At 44.3% G+C, this 24,370-nt stretch overlaps 1 protein-coding gene across 1 annotated transcript in view; it reads right to left on the reverse strand.

Annotated features, from left to right (window-relative positions):
* LOC135215299 (ADP-ribose glycohydrolase OARD1-like) overlaps positions 1-24,370 on the reverse strand; it is a 333,995-nt gene that overhangs the window by 13,130 nt on the left and 296,495 nt on the right. The window lies entirely within an intron of this gene.

A 24,370-nucleotide genomic window follows, 5' to 3' on the forward strand; every position in this document is an offset into this window, starting at 1 on the left:
ATTGTGCATGCGCATCAGCCATCTTGTTTTATGATTGGGCTGGTTAAAAGACCAAGAACCATTACTCAGTTGGTTTACCCAAATCCCATAGCTTTTCATCAAGGATGTGGGAGGATTCTGAGGACTCAACAGCGGCTACCAAAAATATGTTTTTCCGATGTAGCTGCTGTTTTGTCCTCAAAGGAGCATTACAACAAAATTGACAGGTTACATAAAACTTAAGCTCCCAAAAATTTTCATTCCAACCATCTCCAAATTAAAACTAAATCATCTTCAGTCCAAGGTCAAGCCAATAGTTTCAGTAAAAAAGAACACTAATATATATTTTAACGTGATTTTAATCTCGGTACTTATTAAAAAGGTATGGTAGCTTTGTCATGCGTCTAAGGCACTGGCAACACCCATTTTCTGGGCTCAGCTCGTGTCGGCCTATGAAAGGATCCTTAATTATCATTCTTTCTAGGTAAAATTAATCTAAAATTACCAGAGAAAAACAAAATTAAGAAAATGTCAGTAGAACTGACTCGCTCACTCTTAAAAAGAAGTGTCGGTATGATAATAGGGGCGAGTGTGGAACACTACCACGAGACAATCACCAATTAGAACTTCCAATCAGAATCCCCCCAAGAGAGAGCTGATACCAACGGGCGATGCAGCCGCACTACTACTACTAGAGGACGCCACGGACAGCAGCGCCCCTAGCGGACATCCTTAATTTTTAGCGCTAGCGTCAAGACGCAATTTTTTCCTTGTGCTGTGCTATTTCTGGATTATCTCTATAATCTACCATGGAACGCTCTGCTATTGCCACGGCTAAGTTAAGTAACTCATAAGTAATATTTTACCTCATTTTTTTTTATCTTCCGGGTACCAGTATTTTCCTCTTAAATAGGTCATATACGGTTCCCCCGGTTGTCTCGTGGCGGCGCCATGCTGCCTCGTAAGAATTCCCGGTCCTCCATACTGGGATTCTTATACTTATGGGCTTACTATATTACGTTCATTGTTTTTACATCGAGTTTTAGCTAGTTCAGCCCTCCTACCATTTCTCTTAGTTTGGTATTTAGGGCAATTATTATTATTCTGGCCCAGCATCCCGGCTCTTGCTCTTCATCGGCTATCGCTGGCTCCGAGTAGGCTTCTGTTTCTTGGAACAGTCTGCCTCCTCCTGGGCTTCTTTCTCTTTTACTAAAAGTGTCTTTTCCATCTTTTCGATGTATATTTTTATTATATTTAGGGTGTTAGGCTAGCCTAGGTGCTTGTTCCTTGTATTGGTACAGCCTGGTTCACGTGGCCCTCTCACGGTTGTGTTGCTCGCGGCCTAGGCCTCTTGCGGTCACGTGTTCCATCGCACCTTACCCTGCCCCCGCCCTCCCCTTCTGGTATAGGGAGGAGCTGGGGGACCCCTTGGTTGTCATGACAACCTCAGTTGCCTTCTCTCACTCCTACTCTGAGGCGGCCAGGGGTTCCTCCCAGCGGGGGGTATAGGGCGACCACTCATGAGGTACCGGGTCTCCATGCGGGTAGTCGGTGAGGCGGGGAGGAGTAGGCCATCCCTCCCCCCTCTCTCACTCCCGCCGTGTTACACCAAGACCCTCCTCCCCCCCTCCCCAGTTGCTCAGCCACCTCCCTCGCTATACGAAAGGAGCCTTCCGTCGCAGCCGGGGCACCTTTGGTTATAGATTACTGGCTCCGCTAGCGGGCGGGGTGGGCACCACTAGTGGTCGGTTGCTTGCCTACTATATCCTTACATCTCTCCCCCGCTACCGGAAGGAAGCTTGCTTCTTACCCGCGTACTCTTCTAGTAGACGGGCGGAGGGAAGTTTGTATTATTATTATTATTATTTTAAGGATATACCCTAATTTTACAATGAATTGTGTAATATGATTATTTTTATCTACCATCCCCGCCATTTTCCGTCGTGGTTTCCATTTACCACCACTCCTGGTTGGTTCCCTTTTGTGTCCCCGCCATCAGCGGAGCTATAGCCTAGGGCACACAACCAACCCAGTTACCACACGTATTTTGGCGGGGCTCTGGTTTAATCTAACTTTATCGCTCCGGCACCAGCGGAGCATCTGTTAGACTGTAAGTGTGTACCTGGTACTCATGTATCTTTCCACTTACAGGCTACCACTGCCCAGGTCCCAGCGTGTAACGCGACGCTGTTCGACCCTGCGGCCCACGATGAGTGTAGGTCTCACGCCCCCTGTGCCACGTCTTTCAACGGGATGATCGTCTGGCACCCAGAAGCCTGCGCCATCTGCTACGACCTGGTCGGTCAGCTGGGAGATGGGGTAAGTCCATTATAGGCTTCATTATCATTTACTAACAACTCTTAGTCATAAGTTTGTTAACCCCGTGCCACCACTAGAAGCTCATCTCGCTTTTCTTTCAGGCTACTGGTGTGAGGGAAGTCGCCCTCGCCACCCTGAAAGCGTGGGTGGGCGGGCGGTTCGGGAAGAACGCCGCCAAAGGCCAGCCTTATATTCTTGATAAGAAGCTGGCCATCCAGATCTTCCCTGCGGGCAAGTCGACTGGATATGTTGACCCCTTGTCCGCGGCCCCTCTGATAGCCTCCATCCAGCAAGACCTCCAGCAATCCTTTGGGGTCGTAGCTGCCCAGGAGTCGGTCCCGGACGTCGCTGCCCTGGACCTTAACATCGAACCCATGGCGGTAGGGATGGAGGATTTGTTGGTTGAGGTAGGTGTGTCGGGCGCCCAAGGTCTTTCCTTGGGTGCTCCTGGATCTTCTCCTGTACCCTCTTCGAGTGCTTCTTTCCAAGGCTTTGTGGGATCTGAGATCCCTACCCGCTCTCCCGCTCTCTCTGTACCCCCAAAGGTGAAGGGACAGAGAGAACCGAAGACTTTGGCTAAGACAACTTCTAGGAAGTCGTCTTCGTCTTCTTCGGCTAGGAAGTCTTCGACTTCCTACGCCGACGCGGTGAAAGCGAAGCCGAGCTCTTCTCACTCAAAGAGCTCTAGAAGCAAGGCTTCTAAGGAGAAGGCCCGCGCTCCCGCCGAGCCAGTGCCGTTCTCCCGCCTCCTCGCTTCCACTCCGGCTACGCCGGTAGGAGGAGCAGGGCCTAGCACCTTTGATCCCTCTGCTTTCGCAGCAGTGGTGATGCAACAGGTGGGCGAGCTGGTTGGCTCGCAAGTCTCCGCCCTGGGGGACGAGATTCGAGCAGATGTTCGCACAATTGTCGAACACTCTGTCTCAATCAGGCCAGTCGATTCAAGATCTCTCTAACAGAGTTAGGGAGAATGAGGACCGAGTAGCCGGCTGTCTCAGGGCTAATCTCCAGTTTCCCAGTGCCAAGCCATGGCATTCTCCCAAACTCCCGCCATCGACTCTCTGCCAGCTTTCTCCATGGAGAACCCATGGAGAGTAGCTGCCTACGCTCCTTTCAAGGATGGGATGATCTCTATCCCGGAGTGTGGAACTCGGAGGATTGAGGACTTCGAGTTTTACCCTCCGGGTCTGACGCAGCCTTTCATCGGTTATGCTAGGCTGACTGTAACGGCTCTGACTAGGAAGACAAGATCTCTAGAGAGTCTGTCCTGTATAGTAGAGATCATGCCCAGCGGGAATGGGTTCACTGCCTTGAGGACCTGGGAGGACTGTACGTACGAACACTAAACTCCAGGCCTACAAGAGTCCCTTTACTATTTTCGCGACGGAAGAGGAAGTTTCTCTTCCGTTCGCTACGAAATTAGTAGAGAAGTCCCTTCAGGCAGTCCTCAAGGATGAGCCCATCCCACAGTTGAGGGAGGCGGAGTCTACTTCTCCGCTCTTCCCGCTTTCGGAGAATTGTGGGAGAAACTTACCAGCTACATTCACGCTTGGTAAGCTCAAACCGGACTGCGCCATGGACCAGTTCGGCGAGAAGCTACCGAGGCTACCGGATTCCCTAATCCAGGCAGAGTTTGATGCGCGAACCAGGTTTGGTAGGTCCCTCAATTCCCTTATAATCACGGAAATGGCTGCTCTTTCTTATGCTACGGAACCGCTGTTCAAGATTTTGGCAAAATCTCAGTTCCAGACGGTACTTTCTGACGCTTTCGACTTCTTCCAGGCTAGGAGGAATTGCCGGAAGCATGTTCTACAAGAGTGTACCATTAGGCACGAGCCGAATAGACTCTTGGCTTCTAGCATGTGGGGAGCGGATCTCTTCCCAGAGTCCGCTGTGTCAACGAAGTGCACCACGAAGCTGCTAGGCTCAACCAGAGCCTTAGAGCTAGGTGGGGTATTTCCTCGAAGAGGAAACAAGAATCCGTCCCCACTGCTGGTAAGAAGCAAAAAGAAGGCTGGTAAGAGGTTCCAGCCGTATCAGAAACACCAGCAACAGCAGCAATTTGTGCAAGCTGTCCCAGTTACCCAACAAGGACAACCTGCTACTTCGAAGCAGGAACCAGCCTATCCTCCTGTTTGGGTCCCTCAATCTCAGCCGTCCACCTCCTACGCAATCTCGCCAGCCTTCAACCCTTCATATGAGGCTCAAGGTTACAAACAACCAAGAGGTAGGGCGAGAGGTTACTTTCGTCAGCGTGGCGCAGGAAGGGCAACAAGGAGCAGGCAGTTCAGAGGGGGGCGTGGTGGTCAACCCGCCCATCAACAATGAGGCTCCCCAGGTAGGAGGGAGGCTGTTCCTCTTCCGCCACAGGTGGGGGTTCAGCAATTGGGCACAGAGCATAGTGTCCAAAGGATTGGGTTGGAGTTGGATCAAAGAGCCTCCTCCAATCAAATCATTCCACCAGATACCATCAGAAGAATTGACAGATTACGCGGAAGAACTCCTTCAGAAAGGAGCTATTGCAGAGTCAAGCATCTAAAATTTCAAGGTCGCTTATTCAGCGTGCCAAAGAAAGGCTCAACAAAAAGAAGGGTAATCTTAGACTTGTCAAAGCTAAACTCTTTCATTCGTTGCGACAAGTTCAAGATGCTTACCCTCTCGCAAGTAAGGACCTTACTTCCGCGTGGAGCCGTCACATGCTCCATCGATCTTACAGACGCATACTATCATATCCCTATAGCCAGGCACTTCCGCCCATTCCTAGGATTCAGGCTAGGAAATCAAACATTCTCATTCAAAGTGATGCCCTTCGGTCTGAATGTAGCCCCCAGGGTATTCACAAAAATAGCAGAAGTGGTTGTACATCAATTGAGAGCTCAGGGAATCATGGTAGCAGCATACCTCGACGATTGGTTGATCTGGGCACCAACAGTCGAGGAATGTCTCAAAGCCACCAAAAAGGTAGTTTACTTTCTGGAACATCTGGGGTTCCAGATAAACAAAACGAAATCCAGACTCACTCCAGAGTCTCGTTTTCAGTGGCTAGGAATCCAATGGGATTTGTCTTCCCACAATCTGTCAATTCCAGTGGCCAAACGGAAGGAAATAGCAAAATCGTCAGGCAATTTCTCAAATACAAACAACAGTCAAGGAGAAACCAGGAAAGAATCCTAGGGTCCCTCCAGTTTGCTTCGGTAACAGATATCCTCCTGAAGGCAAGGCTGAAAGATTTAAATCGAATTTGGCGATCAAGAGCAAACACCAAATATCGAGACAAGTTGTCAGTGATCCCACAGATCCTCCGCAATCAACTCCGTCCTTGGTCAAAAGTAAAGAACTTAGCCAAGAAAGTACCCCTTCAATATCCCCTTCCAGTGTTAACCATTCACACGGACGCCTCCCTGTCCGGGTGGGGGGGATACTCTCAGTTCAAACAGGTTCAGGGGACTTGGTCAGTTCAATTTCGCCAGCTCCACATAAACGTGTTGGAAGCAATGGCAGTATTTCTTACCTTGAAGAGACTGCTTCCCCCGAAGAAGTCTCATCTAAGGCTAGTTTTGGACAGTGCAGTGGTAGTTCATTGCATCAACAGAGGAGGGTCCAAATCCAAGCATGTGAATCATGTCATGATAGCCATCTTTGCATTAGCAAACAAACACAAATGGCATCTGTCTGCCACTCACCTGGCAGGAGTAAGGAATGTGATAGCAGACGCCCTGTCCCGGTCAGTTCCTCTGGAATCAGAGTGGTCTCTAGACGACGGGTCATTCCAGTGGGTAAGCCTGAGAGTCCCAGGTCTCCAAGTGGATCTCTTCGCCTCACAAGCGAACCACAAGCTCCCTTGCTATGTGGCCCCCAACCTGGACCCTCTGGCTTATGCCACGGACGCCCTGTCGTTGGATTGGAATCAGTGGAGGAGAATTTATGTTTTTCCTCCAGTGAATCTTCTCTTGAAAGTCCTAAGCAAACTAAGGTCTTTCAAAGGGATAGTAGCTCTGATTGCACCGGACTGGCCCAAGAGCAACTGGTATCCTCTTCTTCTGGAATTGGGTCTCCGACCTCAACGGATCCCCAATCCCAAGCTATCACAATCAGTACAAATGAGGACTGTGTTCGCTTCCTCAGGAATTCTCCAGACCCTAACTTTATGGACTTCATGAAGTTTGCGGCTAATAAAGATGCTAATATTGATCCACAGAATATTCTCTTCCTAGAATCAGATAAGAGAGAGTCAACCATTAGACAATATGACTCAGCTGTTAAGAAATTAGCATCTTTCTTGAGAGAATCGAACACTACAACCATGACAGTTAATCTGGCTATATCCTTTTTCAGATCCTTGTTTGAAAAAGGTTTAGCAGCTAGCACTATTACCACTCATAAATCGGCTTTGAAGAAAATCTTTCAAGTAGGTTTTCAGATAGATCTGACTGAATCTTATTTCACATCTATCCCCAAAGCCTGTGCTAGACCTATTAGACCTTCTCAGAGGCCTACTACAGTTTCATGGTTCTTAAATGATGTCCTCAAACTAGCTTCAGATACTGACAACTCATCTTGTACATTCATAATGCTCCTGAGGAAGACATTATTCTTATTAAGCCTAGCCTCAGGAGCTAGAATTTCAGAACTGTCGGCTCTATCCAGGGATGCGGGTCATGTGGAATTCCTCCCATCAGGAGAAGTTCTACTTGCTCCGGATCGTAGCTTTTTAGCCAAAAATGAGGATCCTCTTGCAAGGTGGGCTCCTTGGAAGGTTATCCCACTTCCACAGGATCCTTCTCTCTGCCCAGTATCAACTCTTAGAGCCTTTCTATCTCGTACTTCTTCAAGATCCTCAGGTGCTCTCTTCATGAGAGAAAAAGGTGGTACTTTGTCAGTAAAAGGTATTAGACAACAAATCCTTTACTTCATTAAACAAGCCAACCCTGAGTCATTCCAAAAGCACATGATATCAGGGGAGTAGCCACCTCAATTAATTATTTTCAACATATGAACTTTGAGGATCTTAGAAAGTATACTGGATGGAAATCCCCGACAGTCTTTAAACGGCATTATCTAAAGTCCTTGGAATCTTTAAAGTTTTCAGCAGTAGCAGCGGGAAACATTGTTTCCCCTGATACTGTATAGTAGTTGTAGTATAGATCCAGGTCTCCTTTCTACCTACATCATCCAACATGCCTCACCCTATCGCCAGGGCTACTCGAATATCATAGCCTTAGCCGCTGAATCATATAGTGGATTGTCCCTTATTTTTTTGCTAGGGACATCCACACTTGTACTGATAATGTACTTCAGTGTACCTACCCTTATTTTTATGCTAGGGTAGGACACAATGTTTGTATATATTTTGCCATGCTTGTATTAATGATGGACTTCAGTGTACCTACCCTTATTTTTATGCTAGGGTAGGACACAATGAGTTTGTATATTTTGTAAATATGTTAAGTAAATCCCTTTTTGTTTATATTACATGCATCACTGTAATTTATTTTAATTACCATTTAAGTACTTTAAGATTACTAACGTTCTATTGTTTTACTGTTTAGTATAAGTTAGTTTAAGTGCTTAGTTTGTATGCTGTAATTGATTTACTTATATTATATCCATCATTTTACACTGCTTTTCATTGTTCCTTTTTTCCCATCTTGTCTGTTTCTCTGGTACTCTTTCATAGGCCGACACGAGCTGAGCCCAGAAAAGGGATTTTGACGAAGGAAAAATCTATTTCTGGGTGATTGGCTCGTGTCGCCCTATGAAACCCCCCCCTTTATGGTTTGTTCCCCCCCTTGCAGGACAAGATGTTTTTAGATTAAGGATGTCCGCTAGGGGCGCTGCTGTCCGTGGCGTCCTCTAGTAGTAGTAGTAGCGGCTGCATCGCCCGTTGGTATCAGCTCTCTCTTGGGGGGATTCTGATTGGAAGTTCTAATTGGTGATTGTCTCGTGGTAGTGTTCCACACTCGCCCTATATCATACCGACACTTCTTTTTAAGAGTGAGCGAGTCAGTTCTACTGACATTTTCTTAATTTGTTTTTCTCTGGTAATTTTAGATTAATTTTACCTAGAAAGAATGATATTAAGGATCCTTTCATAGGGCGACACGAGCCAATCACCCAGAAATAGATTTTTCCTTCGTCAAAATCCCTTTTATCTCTCTCTCGCTCTCTCTCTCTCTCTCTCTCTCTCTCTCTCTCTCTCCAATACAACCCCCCCCCCCCCCCACCCCCCCCCCCCCCCTCCATTACCTAAGGCCATTAATCAGACTCATGAACTTAAATAATACATTTAGTTAAGAGCAAAATATTAGCTAAATAAACTCAGGTTCTTAACAAAATGATTAAGTGAATGATTGAACTAAGATAGCCCACTTCAGATTTCTCCTACAATAACCAACATTATCTTAGTCATGAAACTGGAAAAGGCACAACAGTCTAGTAACATCATGGAACATTAGTCTAGTTCCCATATCAGTTAAGTCACCATATTCAGTACCCCTTTCTCAGAACCGCCTATTAGAAGACAGGAGAACACCTTGATAAGCACAAGATTATAAATTAAAATCAAAAGATCATATGAAATAGAGCATCTTTGAAATAAATATTCAAATACAATCAAGCCACATCTTTGGCTAAAAAATAAGTATGCTTACCCATTCAACACTGTATTCCCACACACTTTACAAAAAAGTACTGTTCGAAGAAGCCATCTTGGCACTGCCACCTCTGTAATGATCTCCCCTCTTGGTAATCTTACTTTCTTGTTATGTAAGAAAAAAGCTCGCATGTACGCACGAACTCACACACATTGTTCACGCCCCAGTAACTGCCTCTTACCAGTTTTAGAAGGCACCCCCACAACCGCCCGTAGTGACAGGACATGGCACTGATCTGCTTAGACAGCAACTTTGACATCGCGCCACCCAATAAGATACATCAGCATTTCCTAAGCTGAGATGTCTTGTCACTTGGACCACATTGTGTCTCCATGGGAAGTTAAATTGATGACCCCCTACATTCTAAGAAAGTCACAGTACATCACCTTACAACGGTATCTTAAATATATTATTAATACATCCCTCTTTTTATATAACAGCTGCTCGGCCACCCAAGAAGCTAGCACCTGCCTAGCCATAGCTCACATAAAAGGGATTTTGACGAAGGAAAAATCTATTTCTGGGCAAGGGTTCGTGTCGCCCAGTGAAATAATCCCTTAAGTTCATTATTTCTAGGTAAATGATACTAACTACCAGAGAAAAATAAAAATAGGGGGATGTCAGAGTAACTGACTCGCTCACCCTAAATAAAAAGAGGGTGTCGGTATGGTGCTGGGGCGAGTGAGACCACTACCACGAACCTCTTGTCATTTAGAATTCTCCTTCATCAAAATCCCCCTCCCTGAGAGAGCTGACACACGGCCGGCGCCAGCAACTACTACTACACATCCTCCCACGCCGACCGCAGCGCCTCTCGTGGCCATCCTTTTCGTTAGTGAACTTCTGTACGCACGTGTCTGCCATTGCTCTGTGTTTTTGTGCACTTTCGGATTAACTTTGCTCTCAAGATGGAACTCCAAGCTATCGCCGCAGCTAAGTGAAGTACCCCGAAAGGTTATACACTAATTTTAGCCAGCCAGGAGCTATTTTAACCGTTTTTTATGTCCAATAATAATCATCCTGGTCTGGCGCCTGGCTCGCCTTGCCGGTTCGCCTTGCCGGCTCGCCTCGTGTTTTGGTTAGCTACTTCGGTCTCCCATACCGGGGTAACTATTCCTTGTGTATATATGCCTTTATCATGAGATATTTTATATGTGGTACGGAAGGTTCTACTTCCTTTCTATTGCTTTACATCATACTATTCGGAAATCCTTTGCCTGTGCCTTAGCTTAGTGTTCATGCATGCATGTTCCTTTGTCTAGGTGTTTAGGCGTGTGGGCTCTTTTATTTATGATTTATTTTATTGCTATATTGCTCTTTAGTCCAGCCATCCTGGCCGTCGCCCTCCGTTTTACGTATCGGCAGAGGCCAGCTCCCGAGTTGTTAGCACGTCCTCCTTCGGGGAGACTAGCCTACTTCTCCTGGATGTCCCTTCTTTTTCTCCCACTCGTGATTTCCTTCTTTTCCTGTTATTACGATGTAATTTTTGGGTTGCATGTTAGGGGCGATCAGTTCTACCTAGGCTATGTTTTGTTGCATTATCGCCTCGTGGTCCACCTGCGCTCGCGTCGGGCCAGCTGATCGCCCTGGTCGCAGTTCACCCCCCCCCCCCCCCCCCCCCCCCCCCCCTCCCTTCCTCCCACGTGGAGGAAGGGTTAGTCCTCGCTCGCTCACGGTCGCTATGGCAACCATCCGGGCACTCCTCCCCTCTTCCTCCCTACCAGGAGGATACGGGAGTCATGGACTTGGGGGGGTCCTGTATTGGACCGGTCACGTTTTCTATGAGCTTCGGGGAGGTCCCAGCGTTCTATGGTTAGATCTCCTTTTCCCTCCCCATCGTTGCATGTATAGCTGGCTCCGCCAGCTCTTTGGGGGGGATCACGGAGTAGGCCTTACATGCTTCCCCTGTATGTGATTGTTGTAATCTCTTTCGCTTTTCCGGAGGAGCACCCGCTCACCATCCGTGTGCTCCATGGGTTGGCGGAAGAGTTCTACAGCGGAGCTACGCTCCGCATGCATTATTATTTCTTTTGTTTTAGTTTTATTTTGTTTAACTTTATGGATAATCTTCTCACGTTCTCCGCTGTGTTGTACCCTCTCCTCGGTGTACTATATGTGTATGAGCAGGTATCTGGTTTGGCGGAAATATCTTTGCTCCGGTGTACCGGAGTTTTTCAAGCCAGTTTACCGAGTCCCGGAGTTTTTCAAGCCAGTTTACCGAGTCCTACGGACTCTCTCACACAGATTACAGGAGAGGATTATGCCCAAAAATTCATTTCACTCCGGCATGCAGCGGAGCTTCATATCTCTTAGCGAGTAGTCCTGTTAGTATCTGCTGATACTCATGTATCTGTTCACTTACAGGCTACCAACTGTCAGGAGGCAGGATGTAACGCCGTCCTGCAGGACCCTTGCGGTCATGAGGTCTGTCGGACCCACGCTCCCTGTGCTGTCCACTGTAGGACTAATCCTCAATGGTTTGTCTGTCACTACAGGACAAGGAATAAATGGCACACCACCAACTTCATTCCCCAACAGAACATGTACACCTTCCACAGCCAATGAGTCCTTTACAGCAAAATCAACATTCCCCGTCACCAATTCACATGACAGGTGTAAGCGGCATATAGGAGTTACTTCCTCTCCTCCTATACCCTTCAAAATAACTGAATCTCCTGTGAGACTCTTCTCCAACTGAGGGTGAGAACCAAGTACTACCACACTATGGTTACTCCCTGTATCCCGTAATATCTTGACTGGTACCTGCATACTTCCTTCTTGAGTTGACAGCATACCCTCATAGATATATGGCTTAAAAGCCTCCACACTGCTAAGCCACTCACTGCTTGAGGTAACATTTCCACTGGTTGCTAAACATCAGCTTGTTTTCTTTAGGTTTCATTTCTTCTCTGGAGTCTGATTCTTTCCCACACAGCTCTTCGTAGTTTGTTTCACCTGGTCACCTTTTACAACTTGACCAACTGGCTTTGACTGCTGTTGATTCCGGTAACACTCTTGACTGTAGTGTCCTACTCTTCCACACTTAAACCAGACAACATTAGGTTTCTGTAACTGTCTTGAAAAACTGGATGAGGATTTCACATTAGCTTGCTGAGTTGTATTACCTTGTGTACTCTTGGTAGTATCACTTGTAGGTTTCCCATTAAATTTGTTCCTGTTATCTGGATAAGACTTAAAACCTGGGCGTTGTTGACTCTGGTACTTGACATTGTAATTACGTTTACTACTGATTATATTGTAATCTTCACTCAGTGTAGCAGCTTTGTTAAGTTTCTTCACCTCTCTCTCTCTTAAATAGGCTCTTATATGTTCAGGAATTCCCTTAAGATACTGTTCAAGAACAAGTAACTCTTCTAACTCATCAAAAGTTTTTACTTTAGCAGCTTCTACCCAACGTTTGAAAACATCTTCTCCCTTTGTAAGCATAATCTAAGAATGTTCCCTTCTCATCTTTTCTTAAATTTCTGAATCTTTCATTGTAGTACTCTGGGGTCATCTGGTAAACTTGTAGCACACTGCATTTAAGTACCTTGTAGTCTTTACACTGATCAGCTGTTAAGGCTAGATAAGCACTTCTCCCTTTACCAATCAAGACACTTTGTAGCAAAACTGACCATTTATCCTCTGGCCATCCCATACCTGACGCCACTTTCTCAAAGTGATAAAAAAAACTCATCAGGAGCTTCTTCAGTAAACTTAGGGATTAACTTCTGTACTCTCACTACATCAAATTACAAGGGTCTTGATTACCTTAGGTTATGGGTTAGACGGTGTTACAGGTAATGTGGATCTAGCTTTTATTAATTCCATTTCCCTTTCATGTCTTGCGATTTCCCTTTCCTCTCCTGCTGCTTTTTCTTCTTCTCTTTCTCTTCTTTCTTGTTTTTCCCTGTCTATTCTTTCTCTTTCAGCTTGCATTCTCTCTCTTTCAGCGAGCATTATTAGCTTAATCAAATTCTCTTCTGCTTCAATGCGTCTAAGCTCTAACTCTGCATCACTTTTCTCTTTCTTTTCTGCTTGCTTATTTATGAGATCAGCACGTGCTACATTCAACAACTCTTGAGCCAATTCTAACTCATCTTCATCAATTATTCTACCAGAGTTTATCAATGATTCCATAGCAATACATCTTATTTGTGCCTTTACCATACTAGTAGACACATAATAGTCAGAGTGGTTTCAGATAAAACTTCGATGGAAGGGGCTGCTAAAAATTCCTGAACCTTAAACTGAGCCCTTTTCCTCTAAGTTATCAACTTACAATTCAATACAATAATGTAAAACAAAACTTTATGGTCACTCTCCTAACAAAATATATTCCTAACACCACCAGCATATTCTAGAGTGATAATGAAATTTGCTTTCCCGGGTCTCTGGGCACCATTAATACAATGTTACGAAGTGCCAAGTATCTGGTTATCATTCACCAATTATACAACCCCCCATTTTTCCACACCCCCAAACAAAAGCCCGACACCTGAACCCTCATAACAGGTACTAAACGACTGAATACTCTAAAGGCAACAGTGATCCCGTAACAACTTACCAGTATTGCAGAAAATCAGACTAAGTTCATCAAAAAACAAAAAGGTATGAGGTAATCTTGTAAGTAAATTAAATTAATCAAAGGGCATCACTCCATCAACAACTTTAAAAGTCTAAGTACTTCCCTGGTTCTAAGTCACTTCAAGTAAATTGAAGGAAAGCAAATCAATTACCACTCTGTTTCTACCTAACATCAATATAATCAAAATTAAATGGAAATATACTGGTTAGAAATGAAATACTTATAAAAATTTTAAATACAAAAATTTATTATTAAATTCAAAATTTATAAGTATAATTTACAGTATCAGGGAAAATTACTGTTACTTGAAAACAAGGTAAAGTTTAATTAATTCTTGAATCAAATTAAGTAAAATTAAATCAAAATTAATTTATCACAAAATTCAAGAAAATTAATTCAATTGAAATTCAAAAGTGTTAGACAATAACTGAAAATTTGAAATTAATTCACAAGTGCTAAACAATAATAAAACTTGAAAAGAATTCTAAGTAAAAGCAAATTAATTCACAAATGTTAAATTTAATTAAATGTGCAATGATTAAGCAATGAAAATAACTAAGTCAATTAAATTGTGAATGCAAATGAAAATATAAAATAAAAAGGCACACTTCAATAAGAAAATAAACAAGTGCACAAACAATGGAACAAACACAAAACACAAAAATACGCAATGTGTAAAAGTGTAAATCTTTTTCACTCAAAACATTGTAACCATCGGTTTTTACCAAACCTTCGCAACCATCTGTTATTAGTTATTAGTTAACCAATGTTCCTATCAGTTATTAGTTAACCACAGTTCCTATCCGTTATTAGTTATTAGTTGCAACTAATAAAAATATAACACACTTTACCTTGGTATACCAACTTCTTTCTTTGCTGCATGCTTGTTTCACTTTACCAAAAACCAGGCGCCGTTACGAAACAATGTTTGTCCAGATTCCATAAAAAACGCTAAATAACACTAAATAAACTCTAAGAAATATCAAATCTAAAATTCTCAAGTTACGAGTGACCAGTTTATGTTACGTTACTTTAAGATCAAAAGTGCTATGCGATGGAGAGAGGGAGAGAGAGAGAGGGAGATGTTAACGCCTCGCGGTTCTAGGATATAATGAATCTCTTTTCCTTTGCGGAAACTGGACAGGGCAGATGACAAAACGTTTTCAGACAATAATGCTTCTAGAAGCTTCGAAATCCTACGCAATCTTACTCGCAAAATGTGAAATGTGCACATGGCTTTGACAAAGACATACACGTATGAGACGATTCTGCTCAACAGACACGTACCCGATCGAAACGGAGGTTGAGCGATAATTAAGATAGACATGTTTTGATAACGCGAAGAATCGAGCCCTCTTAATCTCTGGGAGATGAAAAGTTACTGAAACAATTATAGCTTTGAACGGACAAATAAAATCTCTCTCTTTTTACATTCTATGTTATATAAGGGATTTTGACGAAGGAAAAATCTATTTCTGGGTGATTGGTTCGTGTCGCCCTGTGAAATAATCCTTAAGTTCATTATTTCTAGGTTAATAACCTAATAATTACCAGAGAAAAAATAAATTCAAGATGTCAGTATAACTGACTCGCTCACTCTATAAAAGAAGTGTCGGTATGGTAACAGGGGCGAGTGAGACCACTACCACAAACCACTTGCCATTTAGAACTTCCCACATCAAAATCCCCCACCTGAGAGAGCCGATCCTAAAGGAGGATGCGCCCGCTACTACTACTAATACCCACGCCAAGGGAGTGCACAGCGCCTCTATTGGCCATCCTTTTATAAAGATGTCCATCTTGGCCTGCAGGGTGGGTAAAAAAGGGTGGGTTTCACACGGCGACACGAACCAATCACCCAGAAATAGTTTTTTCCTTCGTCAAAATCCCTTTTCTGGGCTCAGTTCGTGTCGGCCTGTGAAATAGTACCAGAGAAACAGCCAAGATGACAATGGAGGGTCTTAATGAAACAATAAAATAAAATTAGAGTATAATATAAGTGAATCAAAAGTTATGATACAAAAGTTATAACATAAAGGTACTTAAAACTAGCTTAATATAATAAAGGAAAAGCACAGTTTAGTACAATGGTATCAAAATAAATATTCAAGAAGATTCACTAAAACTAGTTTAATATATACAAAATATACAAAAGTAGCATAAAAATAAGGGTAGAAACACTGAAGCACATTTATATGTACGTTATGTGGATGTCCCTAGCAAAAAATAAGGGGCAGTCCACCAATATCAACCTGGCGGCTAAGGCTATGAGGACCATGTAGAGCATAAACAGTAGGGTGAGACATGTTGGAGCAAGGTTGGTAGAAAGGAGACCTGGATCTTCAACTATAACTACTGTGCAGAGTCAGGGGAAACTATGTTTCCCGCTGCTACTGCTGAAAATTTTAATGATTCCAAGGACTTCAGGTAATGACGCTTGAAGACTGTCGGTGATTTCCATCCAGTATATTTCCTAAGATCATCAAAATTCATATGTTGGAAATAATTAATAGAAGTAGCTACTGCCCTGATATCATGTGCTTTTGGGAATGATTCAGGATTGGCTTGTTTAATGAAGTAAAGGATCTGCTGTCTGATTCCTTTTACTGATAAGGTGCCACCTCTCTCTCTCATAAAAAGAGGACCTGAGGATCTAGAGGATGTCCGAGACAGAAAGGCTCTTAAGGTCAATACTGGACAGAGAGAGGGATCCTGGGGAAGAGGAATGACTTTCCAAGGTGCCCACCTTGCTAGAGGATCCTCATTTTTAGCTAAGAAACTGCGATCCGGGGAAAGCAAAACTTCTCCTGAAGGGAGAAATTCCACATGACCTGTATCTCTGGATAGAGCCGACAGTTCTGAAATTCTGGTCCCTGAGGCCAGGCTTAGTAAAAATAGCGTCTTTCTAAGTAACATTATAAATGTGCAAGACGAGTTGTCAGTGTCCGAGGCTAGTTTGAGGACGTCATTTAAAAACCATGAAACCAAAGTAGGTCTCTCAGAAGGTCTAAGTCTAGCACAGGCTTTGGGAATAGACGTAAAGTAAGATTCTGTTAAGTCTATTTGAAAACCCAACTGAAAGATTTTCTTCAAAGCTGATTTATTAGTGGTAATAGTGCTAGCTGCTAGGCCTTTTTCAAACAAGGACCTGAAAAAAGATATGGCTAAGTTAACTGTCATGGTTGTAGTGTCTGTTTCCTTCAGGAAAGATGCCAACTTTTTGACAGCAGAGTCATACTGTCTTATAGTTGATTCCCTCTTATCTGATTCTAGGAAGAGGATGTTTTGGGGATCAATATCTGCATCTTTTTTAGCCGCAAACTTCATGAAGTCCATAAAGTTAGGGTCTTAAGAATTCCTGAGGAAGCGAACACAGTCCTCATTTGTACTGATTGCGATAGCTTGGGGTTGGGAATCCGTTGAGGTCGGAGGCCCAACTCCAGTAGCAGGGGGTACCAATTGCTCTTTGGCCAATCTGGAGCAATCAGAGCTACTTGACCTTTGAAAGTCCTTAGTTTGTTCAGAACTTTCAAGAGAAGATTCACTGGAGGAAAGATGTAGATCTTTCTCCACTGATTCCAATCTATCGACAAGGCGTCCGTGGCATAGGCCAGAGGGTCCAGGTTGGGGGCCACATAGCAAGGGAGCTTGTGGTTCGCTTGTGAGGCGAATAGATCTACCTGGAGATCTGGTACACTCTGGCATATCCACTGGAACGACTTGACGTCTAGAGACCATTCTGATTCCAGAGGGACTGAACGGGACAAGGCGTCCGCTATTACATTCCTTACCCCTGCTAAGTGGGTGGATGATAGGTGCCATTTGTACCTGTTCGCTAGGGCAAAAATGGCTATCATGACATGGTTCACATGTTTGGATTTGGATCCTCCCCTGTTGATGCAGTGAACTACTACTGCACTGTCCAAAACTAGCCTTAGATGAGACTTCTTTGGAGGAGGGAGCTTCTTTAGGGTAAGGAAAACTGCCATTGCTTTCAGAATATTTATGTGGAGCTGGCGGAACTGAGTGGACCAAGTCCACTGAACTTGCTTGAATTGAGAGTATCCTCCCCAACTGGTTAGGGAGGCGTCTGTGTGAATAGTTAACGCCGGAGGAGGATATTGAAGGGGAACTGTCTTGGACAGATTCTTTACCTTCGCCCATGGACGAAGTTGGTTGCGAAGGATTTGTGGAATCACTGACAACTTGTCTCGAGATTTGACATTTGCTCTTGAGCGCCAAACTCGATTTTATATTCTTTCAGTCTTGCCTTCAAAAGGACGTCCGTCACTGAGGCAAACTGGAGGGAACCTAGGATTCTTTCCTGGTTTCTCCTTGAAGCTTGTTTGTTGTTGAGAAATTGCCTCACTGACTTGGCTATTTCTTTTCTTTTGATCACCGGAATTGACAGATTGTGGGAGGATAAATCCCATTGGATGCCTAGCCACTAGAAACTCCGGAGTGAATCTGGATTTCGTTTTGTTTATCTGGAACCCCAGATGTTCCAGAAATTGAACTACCTTCTTTGTGGCTCTGAGACATTCCTCGACGGTTGGTGCCCAAATCAGCCAATCGTCGAGGTATGCTACTACCATTATCCCTTGTGATCTCAGTTGTTGAACTACTACTTCCGCTATTTTCGTGAATACCCTGGGGGATACATTCAGTCCGAAGGGCATCACTTTGAAAGAGAATGCCTGGTCTCCTAGTTTGAAACCTAGGTATGGGCGGAAGTGCCTCGCGATAGGGATATGATAGTATGCGTCTGTAAGATCGATAGAGGTGGTGACGGCCCCACGGGGAAGTAAGGTCCGTACCTGCGAGATGGTCAGCATTTTGAACTTGTCGCAGCGAATGAAAGAGTTTAGCTTGGACAAGTCTAAGATTATTCTTCTTTTTGATGAGCCTTTCTTTGGCACGCTGAACAAGCGCCCTTCAAATTTTAGATGCTTGACTCTCGCCATAACTCCTTTCTGAAGGAGCTCCTCTGCATAATCTGTCAACTCCTCTGACGGCAATTGAAGAAATGATTTGGTTGGTGGAGGATTTTTGATCCAACTCCAACCTAATCCTTTGGACACGATGCTCTGTGCCCATTTGCTGAACCCCCACCTGTGACGGAAGAGGAACAGCCTCCCTCCTACCTGAGGAGTCTCACTGCTGCTGTGCGGGATGACCTCCACGTCCTCCTCTGAAGTGTTTACCCCTGCTAGCAGCCCTTCCCGAACCTCGCTGGCGAAAGTTACCTCTCGCCCTGCTTCCCCTTGAGAACCTATTAAAGGTAGGGAAAGCCTGGTTTTCATACATGGAATTGAAAGCCGGAGAGATGGTGTACGAGGTTGAGGGCTGATTCTGGGGGGATAGCAAGAGGATAGGCTGGTTCTGTTTCGATGTCGAAGGCTGACCCGGTTGGGTAACTGGGACGGCCTGGACAAAGTGCTGCTGTTGCTGGTGTTTTTGGTATGGCTGGAACCTCTTGGTTTTCTTTAGCTTTTTACCAGAAGAGGGGGGGTTCTCCTGCTTCCTCTTGGTTGCGATACCCCACCTAGCTCTAAGGCTCTGGTTAAGCCTTGAAGCTTCGTGGTGCACCTCATTCACAGAAGATTCTGGGAACAGGTCCGCACCCATGTTGGAAGCAAGAAGCCTATTCGGTTCGTGTCGAATGGTGGCTTCTTGCAACACATGCTTACGACAGTTTCTTCTGGCCATGAAGAAGTCGTAAGCATCTGCCTGAACCGACTGAAGTTGGGACTTAGCAAGGATCTTGAATAGAGACTCCGTAGCGTATGAAAGAGCAGCCATCTCCATTATGACTAGGGAGTTAACCCTTAAACGCCGACTGGGACGTATTTTACGTCGCATTTTTTGTCTCTCGGGTGCCGACTGGACGTATTTTACGTCGACATACAAAAGTTTTTTTAAAAATTTGCGGAAAATACTTTTAGGCCTACCAGCCGAAAAACTCTTGAATCACGCGCCTTGGGGGAGCTGGGAGTTCACGGATCAAGGTGTTGTTTTGTTTACAATCGTTACGCAGGCGCGCAAGCGCGAATTTCTTTCTTGCCGCACTAAAAAGTATCTGTGACACATCTCGGAAATTATTTCGTCACTTTGACCTAATTTTTTTACCATTTTAAATTAGCCGTTCCATAGAGTATTATATATGAAAATGTGCGCATTTTTATGTGGAACACAACAAAAAAATACTCATGATTGTAGCTTTTATCAGTTTTAAGATATTTTCATTATAAATAACGATAAGTGCCAAAATTTCAACCTTCGGTCAACTTTGACTCTACCGAAATGGTCGAAAAACGCAATTGTAAGCTAAAACTCTTATATTTAAGTAATATTCAATCATTTAACTTAATTTTGCAACTAATTGGAAGTCTCTAGCACAATATTTCGATTTATGGTGAATTTATGAAAAAACTTTTTCCTTACGTCCGCGCGGTAACTCTTCCGAAAATAATCATACATGCGATTGTGGTAATGTTTGCACCATTTTAAATTAGCCGTTACATAAGTTTTTTATATATGAAAATGTGCGCAATTTCATGCACAATACAACTAAAAACAACCCATGGTTGTAGCTTTTATCAATTTTGAAATATTTTCATATAAAAAATGATAAGTGACAAATTTTCAACCTTCGGTCAATTTTGACTCTGCCGAAATGGTCGAAAAACGCAATTGTAAGCTAAAACGCTTATATTCTAGTAATATTCAAGCATTTACCTTCATTTTGCAACAAATTGGAAGTCTCTAGCACAATATTTCGATTTATGGTGAATTTATGAAAAAAATAACATTTTCTTTACGTCCGCGCGGTAACTCTTCCGAAAAAAATCATACGTGCGATTGTGGTAATGTTTGCACCATTTTAAATTAGCCGTTACATAACGTTTTATATATTAAAATGTGCGCAATTTCATGTATAATACAACAATAAATAGTTGAAGGTTGTAGCTATTCTCATTTTCGAAATATTTGCATATAAATCACGATAAATAGAAAAAAACCACGTTCGGTCAAATTTGACTCTACCGAAATGGTCGAAAAACGCAATTGTAAGATAAAACTCTTACAGTCTAGTAATATTCAGTCATTTATCTTCATCGTGAAACAAATTCGAAGTCTCTAGCACAATATTTAAATTTATGGTGAATTTTTAAAAAAAATTTAAAAAAAACTTTCCTTCCCTCCGCGCGCGGATTCTCCGCCACAAATCTCCGAAATGCGTAAGTCCCATTCTCGGAATATTTGCTCCGTTTCATATTAGGCATTTCATAGAGTTTTATATATGAAAATGTGCGCAATTTCATGTAGAATAAAACGAAAAATATTTGAAAGTTGTAGCTTTTCTTATTTCCGAAATAATTGCATATATATATATAAAAAATTCGACATTCGGTCAACCTTAGCTCGTCAGATATGGTCGAAAACTGCATTTGTAAGCTAATATTCTTACAGTATAGTAATATTCAATCATTTGTCTTCATTCTGAAACATATTGGAAGTCTCTAGGACAATATTTAGATTTATGGTGAATTTTGAAAAAAATGTGTTTTACGTAAGCGCGTTACGAATTCATGCATTATTTTGTGATAATTATTTTTCTCTGTGTTGCTTTTATCGTTTTACAATTGTTATATACCAAAATGATTGAAATTTAGTGTACATTACAACGAAAAAAAAAGTAACTTGTTACCTTCAACCATTTTGCGCACAGCGCGATTTGAATACAATTATATATGAATTTCGTTTTTGCGCTATCATATATCGCATTATTTATATATGATAATGATAATTTTTTTCATTTCTGATGGTTGCATACTAAACTTCAAGCAATGAGAAAAAAAGGAGCCAAAATGAACTCTTAATCTTGAAAACTAAGCGCGCTGTGATTTTTTGAAAAAAATATTTTTTCCGCTTACGCGCTCACTCTCAAACCCCTCCGGCACACGGGAGTCATTTGTTTATTTACTGCTCCGGCGTTTAAGGGTTAAGTGATCTCCCTAGCCTAGTTCTTGCATCAAATTCTGCCTGAATGAGGCTATCAGGCAGTCTAGGAAGCTTTTCACCGAACTGATCCATGGCACAGTCCGGTTTCAGCTTTCCTACTGTAAAAGTGACCGGCAGGACTCTCCCAAAGTTCTCCAAACGCAGGGAAGAGAGGAGATGTTGGCTCTGCTTCCCTGAGCTGTGGAATGGGTTCGTCCTTCAAAACAGCATGAAGGGTCGTCTCCACCATCTTTGTCGTAAAGGGGAGTGAAGCCTCCTCCTCCGTGGCAGAAATGGTGAAGGGACTCTTGAAGGCCTGGAGTTTGGTATTGGAACAATCCCAATCCTCCAGACAGTGAACCCACTCTCTTTGGGCATGATCTCTAGTGTACAAGACAGTCTCCCTAGGGATCTTGTCTTCCCTATTGAGCGCTGTCTGTGTTAGCCTGGCATATCCTATGAAAGGCTGAGTCAATCCGGGGGGGTAGAACTCGAAGTCCTCAATCCTTCTTGTTCCACACTCCGGTATTGAAATCATACCATCCTTGAAGGGAGCATAGGCTGCTACCCTCCAAGGATTGTTCTTAGAGAAGGCCGGAAGAGAGTCATGAGGCGGTAACTGGACCAGACTTCTCCTACCGGGAAGTTAGCCTGAGGAGCCTGGTTCAGGCCAGTAAAGCGATTACCGTGTTCTAGAACACAATTAGAGAGATTCTGAATTGATTGACCTGACTGGTTGATGCTGCTAGAGAGTTGAGCAAACATTTGCTCAAATCTCGTCCCAAGTGATCCAACCATCTCTCCTACTTGTTTTAGGACTCCTGCCGAGAAGATGGCAGGGTCAAAGGCACTAGGTGCCGCAATCCCGGCAGGAGTCACCAGAGTGGATCCGGTAGCAACCGGAGACGGTACTGGCTCGGTCGGAGCGCGGACCTTCTCCTTAGAAGCTTTGCTTCTCGACCCTCTCGAATGTGAAGAGTCAGACTTAGCCTTCACTGCTCCGGAGTAGGATGCCGAAGACTTACGTGAGGAGGAAGACGACGACTTTTTGGACGTCGTCTTCTGGAGGGTCTTTTGCTCTCTGTGTCCCTTCACTTTAGGAGGCACAGAAGCAGCAGGCGAAGGAGTAGGGATTTCAGATCCTGTGAAGCCTTGGAAGGAAGAAGAGGAAGGAACAGGGGAAGAAGATCCAGGTGCGCCCAAAGTACCTACCTCGACCAACAAATCCTCAACACCTACCGCCATTGGCTCTATATTAATGTCCAAAGTGGCGACGTCCGGCACAGTTTCCTGGCTTGATACGTTCCCGAAGGCCTGCTGTACCTCGCGCTGAATAGAAGCTATGGCTGGGGCTGCTGTGGCGGGGTCCACATATCCTGTCGCTTTCCCTCCGGGGAAGATCTGGACAGCCAACTTCTTGTCAAGGATGTATGGCTGTCCTTTGGCGGCGTTCTTGCTGAAGCCGCCTACCCAAGCCTTCAGGGTTGCCAGAGCGACCTCCTTTACAGCGGCAGCCTGAAAGAGAGGACCAATGAAGACTCTAACGGCGGAGCTATAGCTTACAACTAAGACTTAGAACTAAGATATTAGAGATATATAATGGAGAGAGTAATTACCTTGAAACCTACTTACCCCATCCAAAAGCTGACTCACGAGGTTGTAGCATATGGTACATGCCTAGTGGTGCCAGACGATCAGTTCGCCGTGGGTAGTAGCGCACGGGGCGTGGGTCCTACACTCCTCGTGGCCACAGGGGTCATGGAGGACTGCATTGCAGCCCGGTTCCTGGCAATTGGTAGCCTGTAAGTGGAAGGATACATGAGTATCGAGAATACACACTTACAGCCTAACGTGAACTCCGTTGCATGCCGGAGTATGCAAGTTATACTAAAACTAGCCCTCTACCGCAATACGTGTGGTTGTTAAGGCGATCTGGTTGAGGTCTCCGGCGTACACCAGGGACGGAGAAGGAGAGCAACCAGAAGTGGTGAGAAAACCCTAGTGAAGGATAAACCACGACGGAGAACGGAGGAGGCAGTTAATAGTAAAATAACAATAAAATTTTAAAAAGGGCATGTATACTACAAACAGGGAGTAAGACATGCTTTCCTTCCGACTACTAGAGGAGTGCCCGGGTAAGGAAGCAAGCTCCCCTCCGGTAGCGGAAAGAAGGTAGTAGTAGGCAAGCTTTTGAGACCACTAGTAGATCCCTACCCCGGTGGCTGGCGGAGCCAGTTACTATTCCAACAACCGAAGGGGCCCCCGGCTAGTGAGCAGGGGCTCCGTCCGTCGTTGGAGAAAATAGGGGTGTGGGGAGAGCGAACGAGACACACCGGAGAGAGGGGTGGCCAACCCCAACCCCCTTACACATCGGAGTACCCCGGTACCCGAGACTACAAATTGGTCACCCAGACTCCCAGCTGACTGGGCCTTCCAGGAGCCCCCTCGGAGAGAGAGAGGGAGGGAGGCAACAATTGGTTGCCATGACAACCGAGGAGAGCCCGGCCAGAACCCCCCCTTACCATGCGGAAGGGAGGGAAGGGAGTATGGTAGGGCGCCCAGTGGGACACGTGATTGAGGGTGGACCAAGGGGCGATAAGCAACACAACCACTAGGCTAGTGACCACGCGAACCCAACTGTACCAAGTGTGAATGAACACGAAGGAAGATAAAGCCTAGGTACTGGGCGCCCTACAAGCTAGCCTAACAAAAATAAAATAACACTGGATAATGGTAATAATAAATAAATAAATACATCGTAAAAGAATGGAAGGAACACACTAGTGAGAGAGACAGGAGTCCAGGAGAAGGCGAACCGATCCGAAGACCA

The sequence above is a fragment of the Macrobrachium nipponense genome, chromosome 5, assembly GCF_015104395.2.
Source record: "Macrobrachium nipponense isolate FS-2020 chromosome 5, ASM1510439v2, whole genome shotgun sequence".
NCBI classification, from domain to species: Eukaryota; Metazoa; Arthropoda; class Malacostraca; order Decapoda; family Palaemonidae; genus Macrobrachium; species Macrobrachium nipponense.